Source organism: Felis catus, chromosome X (assembly GCF_018350175.1).
Source record: "Felis catus isolate Fca126 chromosome X, F.catus_Fca126_mat1.0, whole genome shotgun sequence".
In the NCBI taxonomy this organism is placed as follows: Eukaryota; Metazoa; Chordata; class Mammalia; order Carnivora; family Felidae; genus Felis; species Felis catus.
Window position 1 is genome coordinate 8,069,280 of NC_058386.1, and position 17,797 is coordinate 8,087,076.

The 17,797-nt window shown below is 45.9% G+C and overlaps 1 protein-coding gene across 3 annotated transcripts in view; it reads right to left on the minus strand.

Annotated features, from left to right (window-relative positions):
• The window catches only part of MID1 (midline 1), a 587,700-nt gene that overhangs the window by 556,054 nt on the left and 13,849 nt on the right, over nt 1-17,797 (minus strand). For all 3 annotated transcript variants that reach the window (XM_019823542.3, XM_019823539.3, XM_045050345.1), the window contains exon 2: nt 9,859-9,952. The gene's annotated coding sequence lies outside the window, so the exon portion shown is untranslated. The remainder of the gene's footprint in view (nt 1-9,858; nt 9,953-17,797) is intronic.

Genomic DNA, 17,797 nt, shown 5'->3' on the forward strand with positions numbered 1-17,797 from the left:
TTGGTCTACAGTTTTCTTATTATCTTGTCTACCCTCAGCATAGTCAATTATAGGACACAAGAGGTGGACCACTTGATGTCTCCCCTACCATTAGATTATAAGAGCTACAAGTGGCCCAAACTATCCCTTATCTCTTCCTCTCAAACCCTGACCCTGCTATATCATTTTCTTGCTTACATCTCTCACGCTCTTAAAGTTTGTTTCCCGAAGCTGAATAGAAGCACGACGCAACCTACGGAAGATAAGCAGTGACACTCCCGCTCTGTCCCTACCCTGTGTCCAGTACTCTCCCCAAAGCCCCAGATAAATAACCCTCTTTCGGGACTCCGCTAAGACACCATCTTCTCAAAGTCTCTAGTCTTTTCTGAATTTCTTCTTGCTGTCTACAGCCCACTGAAGAGAGATTGACCGTTCTGCAGTGCAGATGTCTATCAGAGGCTCTATCGCAGTATTGGCCTTATGCATAGACACATCTGGCTCCTTCATTAGACGAATCTTTTTAAAGAAAAAAAGTTCAGGTCTTCGTATCCCAAATTAGAACGCCACCAAGATTGGACCAGTAGGTTCTGACGGAACAGGATCGAGAAACCATTGCCAAACGAAGGAATGGCCTCGTTGTAAATGCGGGCATCATTCATAGCACAAATGAATTCAACAAATACTTTATGCTGCACACTCCTTATTTGGGTTTGAGTGCAATATTCCGTCTGAGCGTGCAGTGGGTTACAACTGTGAATCATTAGCTTATGCGGACTTGTACTCAATGATCCGTATATGATAGATGTCTTGGATACACAGTCCTAGCACACAGAAATGCACTCTTTCTGAAAACATACCTTGACAAAGGAGGGTAGCCAGTAAGACCCTGGCTCCTACAGACGATAATTCTGTTATGCTTCATAGCCTCCAAATTTCTATCTTGCTTCGAAGTGATGAAGAATTTCGAGTCTCCAAGGAGGACAAATAACATGAGAAAACTTTGTCAGGAAACTACAGGCCCTCAGGGCCAGAGTTTAGAAAACACTTATGCAGGTGAGGCTGCTTTCAAGAAGTTTCGACTATATAAATTCCTCTTTGTCAGAGTCACCGTGTATTAGTCTAAGACAGCTATTATATTTTCTTATTATAAGCATGCACTGTGTCCCGCATCTGGAGCACTTGCCAAATTGTAGATTTATTCCTATTTCTAGACATCTGTGAAAAGAATGTGTGTTCTGTTTCATCAGGGAGTTACTTGAAGTCACAGGTTGCTAATTCCAAATGAATAGAAACAGTGATTAATCTGGGAGATACGAACTCGCCACTATTCCTGTAACAGATGTCCATTATGATGAGCTACACATTTGTTCCATGTTTACACTAGAATTCAAAAAAAGGAGGGTCTGACCATTTTGTGAAAGAAAGAAAGAAGAAAAAAGAAGGAAGGAAGGAAGGAAGGAAGGAAGGAAGGAAGGAAGAAAGAGAGAGAGAGAGAGAGAGAGAGAAAGAAAGAAAGAAAGAAAGAAAGAAAGAAAGAAAGAAAGAAAAGGAAGGAAGAGGAAAGGAAGGAAGAGGAAAGGAAGGAAGAGGAAAGGAAGAAAGGGAAGAGAAGGAAGAAAGGGAAGAGAAGGGAGAAAGGAAAGGAAAGGAAAGGAGAGAAGAGAGGAGAGGGGAGGGGAGGCAAAGGGAGGGGAGGTGGGAAGGGGGCATTAGCAAACACTATGAAAATGTTTATTCAGGTGCCAGGTTAGATGCGTGGAGATGTGCGGTACGTCTGCAGGGTGGCAGATAAAGAGTGGGGGCGGGGGGGGTACAGAATGAGGGGAGAGAGGGGGGAACCCGGGGGTAAATGTTCCTGGCTTCATTTCAGGGTGTGGATATTAACTCCGTTCATCTCACTTGGCTGACAGAAGCACTAATGCCAAAACCGGCAATTTCATCAGCATCAGCTACACAGAAGATGGGATTTCAGAGGGAGGCACAAGAAAAGGGAGAATGATGTATGTAATTTTATTCAAATAATTAAAAACAAAGTTGGCAGTCTATCTTCCTGTCAAGAAGAATAAATGTCAGACTATGGAGTTGGAAAGGGGAGTGCAAGGGGCTTCCTGCTGCTCCACATGAACTCTGGTCCAATACAAACTTTATAGTTGACTCTTCACAAAAACATCCATTTGAAAGGACCCTCCTATGCTTTTTTTGCGGTCATTCTGTGAGCTAACACGGCTCTAGAGGACACAGGCCAGGAGTAAGGGTGGAGGAGGCCGCCTGCCGGAGCCACACTAGAGCCACGAGCTTCACAGCCACAGACACGGGGTTTGTACGACCGAGCTACTTCTCCCGAAGGAGAGGCGTGTGAGGTTTTCCAGAACTTTCCTTTCTCTCCTTATTTACCTCCTGTCCTCCCATGCCCAAAAAACCGCAGCAGGGCCCGGCCTATGGCAGGAGCCAAATAAATAAACACATACGTACACACACACACACACACACACACACACACACGCATACTTTCTGAATGGATTAAAAAACTTGATAACTGACCTGTGGACATGAATGCATAATATTTACCAATACATTCATTATCTTCTGCATTTGTAGGCTCACTGGGTTATAACAGATGCAATATCATAGCCAAACGTTAAAGAATCCTCTCTGAATGTCACAACGTGGCTGTTACATGTCCTAAACTATACCTTTCCAGAGTTTTTCAACAGCAACCGTTTAGAGGGGGCAAGCTCCATTTTGTGACTGACAAAGAGAAAGGATTCGCACGGCCAAGTGACAAAAAATAGAGTTCAAACACGCTCAGTGAGGGTTTTGCTTCGAAAGCATTTTAAGCCCTCTTCCTCTAGATTTCCGGTAATGTGTCAAATCGCTCTTCCGCTGCTTCTAAAATGTTGAATTTCGGACACAAAATGCTCCCCTTTCTGCAGCACTTCCCGGTCCATGTGGGAACTGGGCTTCTGCGGGAACGGCACGGCACGACCATGGGAACAGCAGATTGGTCTACTTTTCGCAAGGCAGGGAGCAAAATGCTGCAAAGGTAGCCAAAATGATCAAGGGGGATGCAGTTAATGAAACATGACACGTTGCTATGCCAAGTTAGAAGTGTTGGTAAGTGGGTACTTTCAGACAGCTGAAAGGTTCCTTCTGGCATCCGAAATGGCTTTGCCAAAGCCTTAGTATTTTAGTCTAATCCCGCTGAGTGAGCCAAGGTGATGATGACAGAGACAAAACCCTTACGTTTTGAAGGAAGCGGGAATGAGGACAACACGGGAGTCGGCAAACGTTTGCTGTAGAAAGGCAAATAGCAAATATCCTTGGCCTCGTGTGCCGCCTGGTCTCTGCTGCAAATACTCAAATCTGGCTCTACGGTTCAGCACAGTGGCCATCGACAGTATGGAAACAAATGGGCACAGCTGTGTCCCGATCAGGGGCTTTTATCTATAAAAGCAGGTGACAGTCTGGATTTGACTCACAGGCCATAGTTCGCTGACCCCTGAGATACGATGCAAATGGCTCTCCAACAGACTGAAACCTAAGGAAGGACGCAGATCTCAAGGTCAGATTGAAAATCTTAGTGCTTTTTAATTCTCTATATTTTACCATGTGCTTAGCAGCACTTCTCATTCCTGTGCGGATCGGATGCTGTTTGCCTTCCAACAGCATTTCCCTTAAAGGCATCGAGATGCACGTCTTTTATCAAACTGTTGGCATAAGCTGAGACAACAGGGTCATTCTGAACATTCCAGGAATAAAGAATTTAATATAATAATCAGGGCTTCCGTCGGAATCCATTAGCACAGCCGGGTCAGGAGAATCACTAGGAAAGACCAGGGACGCAGACACTGACGATCTCAGCCTGGCATAGCCGTGTGGGTGCTTGTCCGAGCTCTACGGGAGTCTGCTCCCAGAGAACCTCGGAGAAACCTCGCTCTGCACCAGCAAAGCACCTGGTTGTGTCCATCTCTCCCGGCAAGGCCGCCGTGAGCCTCCCACCTGCCCAACATCCCGCTGCAAACAGCCCTGAGCGGAACGGCTTCCGCTCCTCTGTCACCTGAAAAAAAAGGCCCCCCTGCTACCATCCTCGGCAACCCTCACGTGGGACACTACGGGGAAGGGGACTGTAAGAGGGTCAGTCCCCTACTTCTCTTCAGGAACTCAGAAGACACCTCGGAAGGGTGGTAGTTGTAGCGATGCACACTCCACCCCTTTGTCCGGGCAGCATGCACTCCTTTCACCCGTTTTTAACTTTCAAATAAGTAAACAACATGATGCTTCTATCCTGCTTCATGCAGCCTGAATTGCCTCGCGCTTTCCCCCAAAGTGGAGCTACGAAGTAAGTATTGAGTCGTACGTTCCTACGTGATAGTCAAGGAAGGCCAAATTTTATTACCTGTACGGATACATATCACAACAGGAAGAAGTTATGTCCTCACCATCCTCATTCCTACGACTGGCCACGTGACCGCTGTTAGCTTCTATACCTTTCTTCCACCTACTGTTCACGGGGATCGCGGACACCCAGCACGCTCAGGTGGGATCGCCATCCGTCCTGAACACCGAGCGGGGATCGGCCACCCTCTGGCCATCATCAGCGACCCCACCCCATTCTGGGCAGCAGTCCAATCCAGATCTCCCCAACCCCGGACCCCCCAGGACAGCCCAAGGCCTCGCCTGTCCTAGTCGTTTACCTCTTGGCAGCTGCCTGGCTCACGGGAGGTAAAGAGATTAGAGTAGGAGTGGGGAGGGGGGAAGCACAGTCTGCCCACACTGCCAAGCTCCCGTCTCCACACGCTCCCCCCACCTCCCATCTCCACATTTTAACCTTTTAATCTGGCCCCTGGTCCTCTGATGGGTACAAATTTAACATTCCTTCAATTAATGTAATCTCCTATTCTCTCTCTCTCCCTCTCTCTGAAACCCAATAGATTTTAGACTATCTTTCATGCAAATTACACCTAAAAGGCATGTATTAACTCTCTTGCATTGAAGCTGGGTAGCTGAGCTGATTACAGACTGGGGTTCGTGGATTTAGACTCTGCATGAACACATTTTGCTTTGTACCAAGGAAAAGTCTGTTTCACAACTTCAAAGTCTAACCCCCTGGCCAGCTAGTTTTCAAATATGTGCTGGTGGTCAAGGGCAAGGATAATGTGTGTGATGGTTCAGTGCAAACCCTACCTCCCATTCCTAAGCAACCAGTAGACTAGACTTCTCTTTTAATGATGGATGTTTAATAGGCAAGGGATGAGATTTTTCTTTAAAAAAAAAAAAAAGGAAAAAATGGTCAAAATGTTGTCACCATCTGAATAAGCTTTGTCAGTAACAGCCCCCAAAACATCCAGGTTAGAATACCAGTTTCCAGGGGCTCAGCCAGTTAAGCATCCGACTTCAGCTCGGATCATGATCTCATGGTTCATGGGTTCGAGTCCTGGGTCGGGCTCTGTACCACCAGCCCAGAGCCTGGAACCTGCTTCAGATTCTGTCTCCCTCTCTCTCTGCCCCTCCCCTGCTCACGCTCTGTCTCTCTCAGAAATAAACATTTTAAGAATTAAAAAAAAGAACACTGGTTTCCAAATCCTTTCCCCTGCCACACGTACATGTACATACACACACACACACACACACACACACACACACACACACACACACAGGGAGAGAGGGAGAGGGGGGGAGAGGGAGAGAGAGAGAGAGAGAGAGAGAGAGAGAGAGAATTTTATAAACCAGATCAAAATGGATTTCACCTAGTTTAAGAGACTAGGCTGCAGTGTCAGAAGCACAGGGCTCCAGTTTTGCTCAGTCCCTGCAAAGACTCCTTTATCACCTAATTTAACATCTCTAAGCATCCTCATTGTTAAAATAAGTATAGCTTTGTTAAGAACACGTCCCAACTTTGAATGAGGTGAAATGGCCCGAGGTGTGACCTTTCAAAATCTCCCTAGGGCACTCACCTACCGACCTAAGAGTTACATCATTACCTAGGGAATGCACTTGTTTGACTGTCTATTTTTTATTTGGTTAGAATTCAGATGCTCTATAGTTACATGTTAATTCATAGATTTCTGTCCAATTGAAAAGATAACCGCAAAGGTTGTGGCTTTAGTGCCCTATTAATCAGTTTTGAATCTATCCTGGAAATCTTATTCCAACACTTTTTTTTTCCCCTCAAAATGCCTACAAATACCAAGTTCCTCAAAATGCTTTTGGAATCAGTTGGACCCTCTTATGGTCCTCTCGTTAATGAGTTGAATAAATTCTTGACAGGTGTTCGTTCTGTTTTTACAAGATTATGTTTTTAGTTCTTTAAAAATTATACTAACAGTACCTATGTTACGAAGTTGTTATGAGAATTAAATAAAATAAAGCAAATAAAGTAATTAATAGGGCCCTGACATATATTAAGCAGTTAATATGGCGCCTGGGTGGCTCAGTCGGTTAAGCATCCAGCTCTTGAATTCGGCTCCGGTCCTGATCTCACAGTTTGTGAGTTCAAGCCCCATGTCGGGCTCCACGCTGAAAATGCAGGGCCTGCTCGGGATTCTCTTTCTCCCTCTCTCTCTGCCCCACCCCAACTTGTGCGTGCGCCGCGCGCGCACGCTCTCTCTCTCAAAATAAACTTTTTTAAAAAGCAGTTAATGAATGTTAGCTATTATTATTAGCTATTATTTTTTAATGTTTGTTTATTATGAGAGAGATCGCGCATGAACGACAGCGCAGAGCCTGACACAGGGCTCCATCTCATGAACTGTGGCCTGAGCTGACATCAAGAGTCAGTTGCTTAACCAACTGAGCCACCCAGGTGCCCCTATCATTAGCTATTATTAAATGCAACGTGATCCACAGGAAATAAAAAATGTAGCATATCCAAACTTCACCCAGAGACACCTATGCAGCTAAAACAAATGAAATAAAATTAAGAGACTATTCATGCTGAGCCCTAGCTTGATTTCCCTGGAGAAAAAGATACGCAATTGTTTCCACCACACAGAGCCAATACCAGATAATAAAATTAAAATTGAGATTAAAGTAAAAATTAACATTTTTACCCTCCATCCTGCTTTGATATACCTAATTGTTATCCCTCATTTTATTTCCTTCCACTTTAGTGGAAGGCTGGGTTATTCCCTGTTTTTTTCTCGAAAAGTCTTCATGTCTTCCTTTGTCGGATTCCAGTAACTGCCAAAAATAATGGTGATTTCCCATGGAAAGCTTGTCCCCTAAAAGAAACTGAAGGATAATAAAAGGAGCATGACCAATTTCTCCAATTTCACTATGATTTGGGTGGCTATTTATGCCCCAAGAACTTTCTCATAAATCCTGACAAAGAGAACTCTGTCAATTTTAGTTTTTGTTTTTTGAATTTGGGGGGCGGGGAGAGGCGGTGTTTGTTTCTCAGAACCTGGCATAGGAGTTAAACCAGCTTTGGATCAGAGGAACCAAGTGAATTGAATAGTTGAGTAGATGCTGGAATAATTAGAAGTAATTCACAACCTTTCCATACCGATGTCTAAAGAAGAATGAAAAAGCGTCTATAGAAACACAAATAATGGGGCATAAAATTTCCCCACACTAGTACAAGGGAACCAGATGGGACTGGAGGTTACTCTGCACAGTTCACAAAACCACAGAGAGGGGGGGCCATCAAATACTTTTTAAATACCTTCAAACGTTGAAATACAATGAAGGAACCTACTGCACGCATTTGAAAAAGCAAACAAACACATATAGGGACTTAAATCCAGATTCAACATTCAGCTGCTGTTCAGTTCCAGGGACCAAAGAAGAGTAAGTTGAATTTAAAATAAAGTGAAGAAGGGGCGCCTGGGTGGCCCAGTCGGTTACGCGTCCGACTCTGGATTTCGGCTCAGGTCGTGATCTCACAGTTGGGGAGTTCAAGCCCTGTGTGAGGCTCTGTGCTGCCAGTTCTGAGCCTGCTTCGGATTCTTTGTCTCCCTCGCTCTCTGCCCCTCCCCTGCTCGCTCTCTTTCTCTCTCTCTCTCTCTCTCTCTCTCTCGTAAATAAAAAGTGAAGACACAGAACACCTCTAGTCATGAAGTGTTCTCTGTATTTGCAGAGCTTACGTATCTACACAAGTTCAGACACACACACATATTCAGCTACATACACATACACATGCACATATGGATGTACACATGTGTGTTTTATATATATTCACACGATCACATGCACATCTGCTAGCCTTTAAAATGAGAGAACACCACTGAGCAAGTAGAGAAATCAAAACTGAGGTAGCCCTCCTTCAAGGTCACTGCAGTCCCCTGCTACTCAAAATGTGGTCCCTAGACCAGCAGCATGGGCGTCACGTGGGAGCTTGTTCAAAAGGCGGACTCCTAGGCTCCACCCCAGATCTCCCGAATCAGAACCTAGCTTTTAAGCAGACTGCCGGGTGATCTGACGCCCCCATTAAAGTCTGAGAAGCACTGGCCCTGCAGCCGGGCCATCCATCTCCAACGCTGCCAGCCACCCGTGTCTATTCGGTAACTGGGATGTGATTAGTGAGCCTGACAAACTGCGTTCCTCGTTTTGGTTACAATTAAAACGAAAATTGAGAAAATAAGACCCGATTCAGCTGTTGGACTACTCTTAGGTTAAACACGTTCGGAACAACTCAGTCGCGTCAATCTAAATACGGATCAAGTATTTCTGATAAAAACTGAGCAGCTGAGCTGTGAAGTACTGTAAGTATAAAATGCACACAGATTTCAAAGACTTGGAATGAAAACGAATGTGTGTAAAACGTGTAATTGATCATTTTGGTAATGAGACGTTAAAAAGATAAAACTTCAGATACACTGCGTTAACTGTCATGTGATCTTAAAGTCCACGTGGTAAATAACGGCCTCGGAAGGACCTGATATCTTTTGGGAGCTCCCATCATCCCTCAACAAAACTGTCGAGTTGGGAAAGCAATGCCCAGTTCTTACCCAAAGAGTGAACAAGAATCCCCACTGATGTCATCTGGGCTGAAGGCTGGGTGATTGTTTTTTTCTCTCAACTTGACGCAGAATCAAAGATACCCGGATGAAAATCAGTGTTTTCTCAGTGTCTCTAGAAACCCGCCACCAGCTCTTCCAGGAAATCTCTCCCGTATCTGATGTAGCGGCTCTCCGGCTTCTGTATGTTTAGGGCCCTCTCCCGGGGAGTTTGTTTAAAAGCAATTCACAGGAGCTCGGTGCTAGGGTGACCGACCGCCCTGGTTTGCCTGGGACAGTCCCAGTTTCGGTTTTAGCACAGAAGGTCCCGCATCCCGGGAGCTGGTCAGTTCTGGGACAGTCGATCAACCTACCCCAGGGAAGTGCATGTTTAACGAGCAGCCCAGGTGATGCTTGTGGACCCCAGGTGAGCACAGTTTGAGAGCCACTGGAAACACAGGTTCTTGAAGACTGGTTGGCCATGTTCTCTCTGAATTAACCAACTGCCCCAAGAAGACAGCCACTGAAGCTACACGAATAATCAGTTCCGCAAATAACCGATAGGGGAAATTGCTCTAATTTAATTAAACACATTAGTAAATTGTTTAAAACTATGTGAGGGGAACAACTGCAAAAGAAATCACCCTGACAGCCTTGAAGGGAACTCTTTTGTTGTCAGGAATTCAGCAGATCGGGGCTGAGGCAGGGGGAGGGCAGAGCAAATGCGTGGCGTAATTCATGTCAATCTTGAGTTTGAATCATTGTTTCTGTCATTTGCTAGCTGTGCAACTTTAGGGAAGTTCCTTAACCTCTCTGGGCCTGAGTGCTTTCATCTGTAATAATGAAATCGATAATTTCTATTAACACTGAAGATTAGCCGTAAGAATAAGAAATAATGCATTGCCTCAGACAAATCCCAGTTCGGGAGTGTTCTACAACATACCTGACCAGGGCTCCTCAAAACCGTCAAGGTCATCAAAACTAAGGAAAGTCTGAGAAACTGTCACAGCCAGTAATGTGGCATCCTGGAAGCGATCCTGGAACAGAAAAAGAACATTAAGGTAAAAACTAATGAAATTCAAGCAAAGAATGGATCTTAGTTAATATCAATGTATCAAAGTTGGTTTATTGCTTGTGACAAATGTACCAAAAAATGCCTAGCAGAGTAGTGCCCAGGCCAGAAGCACAGGTTAATAAGAGCTGTGACGATTACTGCGAACCGGATATGAGGAATGATCCCAACAAGAAGACCACCATCTTGATTCAACATTTGCAGGAGATACTAGGAGCTGGAAAGCCTTGGGGATTGGGCTTGAGGGGAGGGAAGATGATGACAGGGGAGGTAAAGAGGCCATGGCCACTGCGGATATTGTCTCCAGCACACCCATGCCTGTAACTTCTGCCGTGTGGCCCAGTTGGTTTTCTTTTTTGATGTTGTTCCGAGTCTGTAATTATTTTCCTCATTCAGTGGTTCTCTGTTCTGAGACCAACCTCCTCTCCCCTTCTGCCGGCGTGCATACACGCACATGCGCGCACACACGCAGCCCAAGCCTTTATCTGATTTCTCCTTTCTGTATCCACCGTACCCAGCACAGCACCTGACATAGAGTAGAAACTGTATCTGTATTTACTGAATGAAGGACGCGATACCACTGACCGTCAAAGAATGGAGGGAAAACACTCTGTTTGGACTAGAACCAGAATCCTCTCATACATGTTTTCTCCTCCGAGCTTCCTTATAACTCCCGTACTGCTCAAAAAAGGAGAGGGCCCAAGCAGATAAACACAGACACCACTCCATCGCCCAAGTCACCTCGTGTGGGGGGCAGGAGGGAAGGGCATTTGGGACCAGATTTGCTGTCCCACGTAGTAGTTTGCATTTGCAACTACAGGTGATAGACCTTAAACGGAAATACCTTAGTGATAGCTTGTGCTATATTGTACCTTATGTTTTCTATTTAATTTAAGCCTCACGCAAATTTTATTAGATAAGCAGGGCAGATGTTTCTAGCTCCATTTGAGAGACATAAACACTTATGGAAAGGAAGGAGGGAGGGGAGGGAAGGAGGGAGGGGAGGGAAGGAGGGAGGGGAGGGAAGGAGGGAGGGGAGGGAAGGAGGGAGGGGAGGGAAGGAGGGAGGGGAGGAAAGGAGGAGGAAGAAAGGAGGAGGGAGGGGGAAAGAGAAGAAGGAAATGTAAGGCAGCCACAGCATTGATAAGTTAATTAATGGGTCACTGTATTAGTCTACTGGGGCCGCCATAACAAAACACCACACGTGGGGTGGCTTAAACAACAGATACTTCTTTTCCCACAGTTCTGAAGGCTGGGAGTCTGAGGTCAAGGTGCCATCAGCGTTGCTGCCGCGCTGTGTCCTCATATAGCGGAGAGAGCGAGCCCTGGTGTCCTTTCCTCTGATAATGACATCAGCCTATCAGATTAACGCCCCACTCTTAGGGCTTCATTTAACTATAATGACCTCCTCAAAGGCCCCATCTCCAAGAAGAGTCACATCTGAGGTTAAGGCTTCAACTTGTGAATTTGGTGGGGGCACAACGGAGTCCACAGAAGGATGTTCTCTGACCAGGGGCAAGAGGATTAACAGGACCAGGAGGGAGGAATAATTAGTGGACCAGACGTCAGCAAACTGGGGCCCGAAGGTCTCAGTCGAAAGCCACCTTTATTTTGTGAACAAACTTTTACTGGTGCACAGCCACACCCACCCTGGCCACATTGCCCAGGCAGCTTCCGCTAGGAGGCAGAGCTGAGTACCTGTCACAGAGACTGGCACATGAAATCCCAGGTATTTACTCTTCACCCTTCACGGAAGTGTGCTGACTCCTGGGCTAGGCCCATACGGGATTGCTTGCTTCATCTGCAAAGCAACTCCCTAGGTCAGTATTCTTGCCGCTTCACCGATGAGGCAGTGGAGGCTCTAAGACGAGAAGTGACGGTCACCTTCACGGCCAGCAAGCCCGGAGGAGAACTTGAACATTCGGAAAGGTGCCCTTTCCAGGCCACCCCACCACAGAGCCTTGGGTTTTCTTCTAGACCTCAGAATTGTGTGGGAGTGTGGCTGCCAGGCCTGTGGCACCTTTATTTTAGATATAAAAGCCACCTTTAAATTGGTAAATCGGGGCACCTGGGTGGCTCAGTGGGTTAAACATCTGACTCTTGATTTCAGCTCAAGTCATGATCTCGTGGTCGTGGGATCAAGCCCCACATCAGGCTCCTTGCTGAAGGCCTGGAGCCTACTTGGGATTCTCTGTCTCCCTCTCTCTCTGCCCCTCCCCACTCGCTCTCTCTCTCTCTCTCTCCCTTCTCTCTCAAACTAAATAAACTTTAAAAAATCGGTAAATCATCCCGTCACACAATTGGCTTCCTTCTCTATGTCACAGACTGTTGTCACTCAGGCCCGAACGTCCCACTGTCTCCGGTCACACCTTACTAGTTTTTGTTTATAGCTATTTTAGGTCCTCGGTTTCTTGAAATTCTATTTCGTTTCAGTTTGTTGGGTTTCAGGGCATGTGTTTTATATGATTAGCATTTACATAGAAAGCAGATCACTTGCATTAAGGGAGCCTTGCAAATAATTATGTAGACCTTGCGGGGTTTCCAGGAATAATTTCGGGACTGTTAGTCCTAAATGCAACGGCGTGTCCTTTGCATTATTAGACAGTGTGTTCCCTTTTCAGCATCCGGTATTGAACGCAGGGTGTTTTCCTTATTGTATTTATTACAACTCGGGTTCCTGTTTATAGAGACATTTGTCAATAGAATACAGTTCTTAGATCCTCTTTGAATTAGTAGAGACGGTCCTCAAATGATTTGCACAAGAATCCAGAGCCTTTCATTAGGCCTGTGGTGGAATTTAAGGAAGCAAAACTGCAATTGTGATTAATATTACTATTGGCTAATGGATCTCTTAGTAGGGCTTGGCTTCTTGATCTTTCTGTCCATACAAAGGATCTGCATGCAGATTCGTGCTGCCTTAGCATGTCCAGCATCGTTTCGTTGGGGGAGCACCCTCTTTCCCCCTTCGTGTGGTCCTAGGTGGGCTGTGAGTTACAACGCTCCAGGCCCCAGCAAATCACATTGCCCCATTCCACCCTGAGACACAGCGGCTGGTCCAAGGGAAAGTATGTGACCGATAGGAGCTAATTCCCCAGAATGTTAAAGAAGTTGAGAGAGAGGCCATCAAACAAAGGAACACTGTGCTGAGAGAGGGAGGCAGAGCCCCCAGATCGAGCCCCTCTTGAGGTCTTACCCACCCCTGGACTTCCTAGGGATGTGAACCAATAAATTCCTTTTTCTGCTTAACTAATCCAAGTTGGACTTCTCACTCAAAACCCAAAATGTCCTCACTGACATATTTCCAGATTCTCTGAGTGTCCTCAGAAACATGCAACAGCAACTCCCAGAGGGCACAGGGGACTGGGTATTGGGATCCACGGGTCCTCCTCCTAGCTGCAATCTTAGAACTCCTCGGCCATCCCTCTGCCAGGTTTGAGGGACTTAGAAATGGACAGCCTCGGGGCACCTGGGTGGCTCAGTCGGTTAAGTGTCCGACTTCGGCTCAGGTTATGATCTCACAGTTCATGGGTTCGAGCCCCGCGTCGGGCTCTGTGCTGACAGCTCAGAGCCTGGAGCCTGCTTCAGATTCTGTGCCTCCCTCTCTCTCTGTCCTTTCCCCGCTCATACTGTCTCTCTCTGCCTCTCAAAAAATAAATAAATGCTAAAAAAAAAAAATTAAAAAAAAAAAGAAAGGGACAGCCTCATTTCGAAGGAGCACATGCACCCCAAAGTTTACAGAAGCACTATCAACAATAGCCAAAGTATGGATAGAGCCCAAATGTCCATCGATGGATGAATGGATAAAGAAGATGTGGTATATATACAACAGAGTATTACTCAGCAGTCAAAAAGAATGAAATCTTGCCATTTGCAACTACGTGGATGGAACTAGAGGGTATTGTACTAAGCGAAATTAGTCAGAGAAAGAGAAATATCATATGACTTCACTCATGAGGGTATTGTGCTAATCGAAATTAGTCAGAGAAAGACAAATATCATATGACTTCACTCATATGAGGACTTTAAGACAGAACAGATGAACACAAGGGAAGGGAAGCAAAAATAATATAAAAACAGGGAGGGGGACAAGACATAAGAAACTCTTCAATATGGAGAACAAACAGAGGGTTACTGGAGAGGTTGTGGGAGGGGGGATGGGCTAAATGGGGAAGGGGCATTAAGGAATCTACTCCTGAAATCATTGTTGCACTATATGCTAACTAACTTGGGTGTAAATTTGAAAATAAAATGAAACTCAAAAAAAGAAATGGACAGCCTCTAGGACATGGGATGCCACGTCATTTCTTGGATGTGTGTATGCTGTTAGGCATTCCTGAGTTCTACAACTCCAGGTCCTTTGGCCCATCTTGGAGTAAACGCAAGACAAAAGCCTTATGCTGGGACACTGATGGGATTGATTGAGGGGCGGGGGGGGGGGGGGGGGGGGGAGGGGGGGAGAAGACCAAGTAGGATTAGTGGCTGGGCCCACCACATTGACGATGCTGGACCGACTGAACTAGCCACAGTCTGGGGCCACGGATGGACCCCAAACCTACCAGTGGTCCCAAGCACGGCTGACATAATCAGGAAGGAGAAATAAAGCCCCACATACACTACCAAGTGGCTGCAAAAATTACCACTTTGGTGAAGACACATTGTTTTCCTCCTTTGTCTTCCAAAAGATACCTCTCGGGACCTGTCTAAACTCTGCCTCACTAAATTCCTCAAGTGTCACCTGAAGTGTAAGCTATGACTCAGAGTTTCCTGAGATAAACTCCACAACCTTCCCCCTCCCCAGAGGAAAGGTCCTGACTGAGGCCTGCCCGCACCAGCCAAAACTCGGAGCCAGATGGCGGGCGATGCCTTAAGGCCAAGGGCGCTGTGCGTTTCCGTGTGTTTGCAGGTAATGATAAACAAGCATGCTTCTTCGCTGGCTCAGTTCTTTGCAGTTTAACTTGGCTTCCTCTGTTTCAGACTGATGGGAACCCAAGTCCATTCCTAAGACCCACAAGGAAGGAAAGCTCTTTGTGTTAAAGGCGGTCCGCCAAGGTGCTAATTCCATCTTTGGTAGGTTTTTCCCAGGACTGCGTTCCTCATCCAGGAATTTCTCTGAGCTCCGTGGTTCTCACGTCCAAATTCCAACTTTGAATAAATAAACCAGCTAAAGTGCTCGGTTGCCCCAGGGAATAGCCGGGCGGTTTCTGAACCTCCATCGCCCCCAAGTGGCCATTTCTTTTTGTCTAGGATTTTCTTAAGCCAGAAGGTTTAGGATTCTTCCCTCTGAAACTATTTTTTTAAAAAAAAATTTTTTTTAAATTCTGACACCGAAGATTATGAAAAGTTTGTGTGGAGGCCTGTTAGTGATGTCAAACTAAGAGCTGCTGGGTCACAGGGTCACAGATTCATGCAACTGACAAGAAGCATGCAATTGGACAGATCTCACCAATTGGGGGGCCCCTTGTAAAAAAATTCCTGCAAAGTCTAATATGAAAGTGATTACCTCAAATATGTTTTTTTTTTAATTTAGAGGATCCAGACCTGGGGTTCCATTTGTCTGGTCCAATTAAACCACTACTGGGGGGCCTGGATGGCTCAGTTGGTTAAGCATCCAACTTTGGCTCAGGTCATGATCTCACGGTTCATGGGTTTGAGCCCCGCATGGGGCTCTGTGCTGACAGCTCAGAGCCTGGAGCCTGCTTCGGATTCTGTGTCTCCCTCTCTCTCTGTTTCTCCCCCTCTCGTTTTCTCTCTCTCTCAAATAAATAAAACACTAAAAAATAATTTAAACAATAAATCACTATTAATAACTATAATTTTTAACTTGTATTATCCCTTTGTAAACTCTTCCACCATAAAATGTCTTGTAACATTGTCCAAGGTGATGAGAAAACACTCAATGCCAACAAAAATGAAGGTTTATAAACCACGCGTGGACAACTTTGCAAAAGCCAACATTAAACCGGCACAAGGTACATAGAAACATCACTGCTGGGTCGGCAAAACTTTCAGCAGATCATACACGAAGAGACAGCATCAAATGAATAAAAGTTGTAGTGATTTCAAACTTCAACACGATGGAAACTCAAAAATAGCTGACAGAGTTGCCCTAAGTCATCAGAGTTTAAGGACATTAAATCGTCTCACTGGTCCTTAGGGACTGATGTACGTGCCTTAATTCATCACCCGCCCAACCACCCACCTACCATCCCCCCCTCTCATCCCACCCCCACCCCCCTGGTTGGTTCGCCCAACCACCCATCCGCCCATCCTCCCACCTATCCGCTTTAGGTTAAGAAAGGTATCCTATGGTAAACAAAAGAGAAAGAATGTGTCTTCAGAACAGGGATAATTTTGCAGCCACTTGGTAGTGTGCTGTGGGCTTTGTTTCTCCTTCCTGATCACCCGCATCCGTCCACTGCTACGTTAGGCATGGGGCAGACACCGGGTGAGGTTCCAAGGAGAAAAGATGGTTAAGATGCAACGCCCGCTTTCATGGTTCTGGAAGCAAAAGAGAGTTTCCAGGTGTTTCAATCTGCTCTCTAGCCTGAGGGTCCATTCCCAGCCTAGGCTGCACAGAGTAGACACGAGAACGCATCCCGCCACAGCCATTGAATGTTTTCTCCGAAAAACAAAAGGTGGGCTATCTGGGATCCCAAACATACGAACTATTTTGAGGGCGTGAACACGCGTTACATGTGCAACAGCCAAGGAACACTTTCATAGCATAATAAGCTCACAAATTTGCGTGAAATACAGTCAGTGCTTTTTATGGCTGGCATAAAGTATTTCGCCGTGTTTCCTAGAAAAGGAGGAGCTAGAATTGAGGAAAGCAAATACGGACTGAAGAGGCTTACCTTCAACTCAGAAAAGGGAAGGTTCTTGCCTCCCTACCCCGAATGAAGTTCGTATTTCAACACAGTTGTCACATCACGGTGAATTATTTTGGTTCACCACCTGCTATGCCTTGCTCCCGTGCTCCTTTTAGATTAGAGGCCAGGCTCATGGTCCTGCAAATAATACTAACCTGGTGCTAAGCTCCTACGCACCAAACATTCCTGCCACTCCTAAATCCTGAGCGGAAGTGCCTGTCTTCCCTTTACTCACATCTTGTTTCCTTTCCGGCCGGAACGTTCTCCTCCAACGGCCACCCTTCTACCCCTGCCTTTGCAGGATAAACTTCAACAAATCTCTTTTATTTATGTATTTGTAAAAATAAATTTCTCTTATTTTTTAAGTTTATTTACCTCTGGGGGTGGGGGGGGGCACGCATGCGCACATGTGTACATGGGGGAAGGGGCAGAGAGAGAGGAAGACAAAATCTCAAGCAGGCTCTGCACCATCAGCACAGAGCCTGATAAGGGGCTCAAACCCAAGGACGGTGAGATCATGACCTGAGCTGAAATCAAGAGTAGGGTGCTTAACCGACTGAGCCACCCGGGTGCCCCTCAAATCTCTTTTAGATCCCAGTGGCCTGGGGGCCTCATTATTAGTGCCAAAGCACATCTTTGTGTGTGTGTGTCTAGCATGTCTTACACATAGTAGGTGCTCAATAATTTGCTAAAAGCAAGGGAAAAGGGAATGGTGGGGAGAGAAGGCTTGCAGGAAGAAAGAAGAACAGGAGGAAGGGAGAGAGAGGAGAAAGAGCCGATAAGAAAGAAAGAAAGGAAAGGTAGAGAAAAGAATTATTTTACAACAGCCCAACGTTGCCTCTGATAAACACTACCCAACAAGGCAATACTCACTGGTCCTGCTTTGCAAATCACCTAAGCATGCCGCTAAGGTTTCTTTTCAGGGACCAAACTTTCATAAA